This window comes from Triticum urartu, chromosome 2A (assembly GCF_056163025.1).
Source record: "Triticum urartu cultivar PI428250 chromosome 2A, HENAU_Tu73, whole genome shotgun sequence".
Classification (NCBI taxonomy): domain Eukaryota; kingdom Viridiplantae; phylum Streptophyta; class Magnoliopsida; order Poales; family Poaceae; genus Triticum; species Triticum urartu.
Window position 1 is genome coordinate 609657463 of NC_141874.1, and position 4209 is coordinate 609661671.

A 4209-nucleotide genomic window follows, 5' to 3' on the forward strand; every position below is an offset into this window, starting at 1 on the left:
ACAGGAAGGACATTGAAGTGCACTTCAAGAGCAGCCACAAATAAGAATCCCAATTTTCCATCATGAACAGGAACATCTTGACATGCCCAGAGAATCTTGACCATCCCAGCTTCCAGCCAAGCGTTGTGAATCTGTAATGTTGTGTGTGTGGTGCAGAATTTGGTTAGAACAGATAGTACATGATGCAGAATTCAAATAAAATAACGATATATATATATATATGTAAAATAGAATAGCAGATGGCACATTACAAGGATTGACATGATTCAGTTAAAAGAACTACATATATGTAAAACATAATATGTTGGACTATATGTACCTAAAGATTAAAGAGTAATCTAAAGATCTTTTCTTCATAAGAGTTTCCAACAGATTTTGGAAAACAAAGTACATGAGGTTCATGAAACAACATTTGTATTACAACAACATTTACATGAGGTTCATTACAACAAGTGAGCAACGTTTGCATTTACATGGCTGTGTGGTGCATCTTTTGAATCATACTTCAGGAAAAAAAAGAATGCTAAAAACATGAACAAGAGCAGGACAATTTCTTGTAACTCACTCACCAATGGTTAAGTAGAGGATGGAGGTGGGCAAGATGGCACAGCCCCGGATGGCTTGCAAACAGACTTGCTACTGCTTGCTTTTGACTCGGATGAATATGTACTACCAAGCTCTTCAATTAGTTCTGAAAAAGAATGAAATGAACATATAATAAGCATAGGAAGTTAGAAATATAGAAAATTACATAGAAAACAATCACAATATGTTACCCTTTTCCAATCTTAACAATTCCTCCTCATCTTCTTCAATGTTGATAGTAGTAGAACCCCTTAGCCAATCTTGGGCACAAACAAGAGCTTGGCCCATTAATGGTGTAAGAGAGGTTCTAAATTCATTTAGAATGTGACCACTTGTGCTAAATGCCGACATAAACGCAACCGTTGATACCGGAACAACCAACACATCACAGGCCATTCTAGACAATATTGGGAATCTAGCAACATTGTCCTACCACCATTTTAGAATGTTAAAATCATCCCTATTCACTTCATTCTCTTCATGTGGGTATTTCTCAAATTCAGATTTGCTCATGCTAGCTTCACCATCAGCACCAACTCTCAACTTTTTATTTATCTGAGACACCAATTTCCTTCCTTCCCTTTTTTGAGTTGGCTCAGATTGTGGAGCACCCACATGCTTGCTTGCATCACTTGGTGCATACTTAGCTTTGTACTCTTCAAACAAAGCATGCATAAATGTTTTCACCGCCTCCCAAGCTTTGCCTCCATTTAACTCACCATACATTTTTTCAGTTGCTAGTTTTGTGAAATTTGATAGCTTGAATCTTGGATCAAGAACAGTTGCAGCAAATACAAACATGTTCACATTCTCCTCTTCCTTTTTCTTTCCTTTCCCCTTCCCCCTTTCATTCTCCACCTCCTCATGCCAACGTCCCTAATATTTATCATACTCATCTTGCATTTTCATGGCCATTGTTTTGCGCAAAATATCATCACTATCAGCCCACTCTTCCAACACAACATTAATTTCAGCAATATCCATAACAAATTGATTCACCGTCACATGGAGTGTGGCGGAAACACTAAGAGTAAGGTGATAAAACTGTCCAAGAAATTCATCCATTTTCGTAGCATTCTCCCAATCACTATCAATAGGAATAGCAGGACCTTTCTCACTAGTTAAATCCAATGTATAGAGTGGATCTTCCTCCTCATACCTCGCAAACACTTTCTCAAAGTTGATTGCGGTTGCTAACATTAGGTATGTGGAATTCCATCTAGTGCATACATCCAAACTCAAGAATGCCTCGCTGTCCACCTTTTCTAACTAAGCAAGTTCTTTAAATCTTGTAATTCTAGATGGCCCATGTCTTATATATCTAACCGCAGCTCGCACACGCTTAATTGATTCATCAACTCTTTTATACCATCAGTAACAATCAGATTTATAATATGAGCAGCACATCTCACATGAAATAATTTACCTTCAGCTATGTTATTTCCAGTTTTGATCATTTTCTTCCGTATGTAACCCACACCACCATCATTCATGCTAGCATTATCAAAAGTTATTGTCATAACTTTGTTTATTCCCCACTCCATCAAGCATTGCTCTATGGCTTTTCCTATATCATCTCCCTTATGACCTTTTACTAGGAAAAAACTAATGTTTTCTTGTGCAAATTCCATTCAGGATCAATAAACTGTGCCGTGACTGTCATATAACAATCTTGTGTTTGAAAAAGTCCAACCATCAGTAGTGAGACACACTCTTTGACAAGATTGTTTGAAAAAAAGTTTCAGCTTCGCTCTCTCTTCAAAATAAACCTTCACAACATCCCTAGTGCATGTTCTTCTAGAAGGCATATTGAAACATGGACATGCAATTGACATCACTTCTCTAAAACCAGATTTTTCAGCAAAATGCAAATGGAAGCTCATCTACTATAATCATCTTAGCAAAAGCTTTCCTTAGTGCTTCGGGATCAAATTTATGCACTGAAGGACTTTCCCCTTGGATAACTTGCAAAGTACCTTGATTCTTATTCTTATCATTATGAGGATTATACTTGCAAGTATTAAAATGACTCTTTAAGGCAGATGTACCGTTAACCTCTGGAACGACCTTGATATCACGATTGCAATGCTTGCACTTTCCAAACTTGAGCATACCATGAACTAGTACCTCAGAAAAGTGATCCCGCATCGGTGATCTTTTCTTCATTTGCCTTCTTGTAGGTCGTTCCTCCATCTCCTTTTCCTTTTCATCCTCATCAATCTTTCTTTGTTCTCCTCGTAAACTCACATCTCCTCTTCAGTCATGTCATCACCAAGTCCACCAGGTTCAACCATCTACAAAATAGTAACATAATTAGAATTCATGTCATCATTCGTCTATACTAATTACTTCGAAGAATAATTAAATAAAAGTAAACTGGCCATATTAATAATTCACAGACTACTAATGGTTATGACATGGGATTGGGACAGTATTCAGCCAAGGAAAAATGTGGCAGCAGACATTATCTCTTTGGATTAAACTCCGAGTGATATACACTATACAGTCATTTCCATTATGCTTCTGCAATACATTAAAAGCTGAATCCACTCCACTGCATTTCAAATGTTATTTTCATGACAAGATAATAGAAGCGTTCACAAGTTGTATTTGTGAACAGTTAGTCATCGAAGTAGGATTTCCTAGTGATATACGCAGAGATGTCAATGCTCAATAGTGGAGCAGCACAAAAGATGGCATCCATAGACAGAATGAGCAAAAACTAAACAACAAGAGCATCCAGATTCCAGATCCACCTTTACCATCTACTCACAAAGAACAAAAAAATTGGAGACAAAGGATGGGAGATTGAGCTTATTACATTGACTGAATGCTCAGTTTCTGCTGTCGAAGACGTGATGACGAACTGGAGGCCGAGATGCTACCGACGGATGCGCGACGGTGGGTCTTCGTCTGAGTTGTCTCCATGCTCCTTTCCTTCTGTTGTGCAGATGCGGTGGAGTTCACTGCGTCGGGGATGGCCGAGTGGGGAGAACCAGAGAAGATGTGGTGGCCGGTGGCGCCGGCAGCGGTGTCCCTGCCACTCAGATGAGAAGCGGCGGCTGTGTCCCTGCTGCTCGAATTAGAAGCGGCGGTGGCTGAGTAGTGCAAGGGGCTGCCGGTGGGGCGTGGGGGAGGGGAAGACTGGTCGACTGGATGGGGTTAGGTCGTTAGGCTGCGGGGGGTCGTGGGTCGTGGACTTATGGCATCGTGCCTGGGTGGGTGGGACGATGGGCTGTACTGGGCCGAGGGAGGGGAGTGGAGTGGGCTATTCTGTTAACCGGGAAATATACCGAACCGACTGAATTTGGTTCGGTTAGTGGCCTAGCTAACCGAACTTTTTTGTTAACAGTAAAAAAATGAAAATTCAGTTTATTCGGTCTCGGTTTCGGTTCAGTTTTCGGTTGGTCGGTTTTTTATGCCCAGCCCTAGGTCGGATGGTCCCTGCGATCAAAAGTGATCGGCAGGCCGACCATGGGTTGAATTTTGGGGCAACTGGCTCTATGGCGTAGACGTCCCTTAGTGCGCGCTTGCGCTCCCGCTTAGGGATATGAGTGACGTAGATCATATTCACTGTTTTTACCTCGGGGGGAATTTCTTTTGCCCTCCTTTGTTCAGTGGGCG

At 40.8% G+C, this 4209-nt stretch overlaps 1 pseudogene; it reads right to left on the reverse strand.

The window, feature by feature from the left end:
• Positions 1–762: 762 nt before the first annotated feature.
• Positions 763–2879, reverse strand: LOC147986204 (zinc finger BED domain-containing protein RICESLEEPER 2-like; annotated as a pseudogene).
• Positions 2880–4209: the final 1330 nt, after the last annotated feature.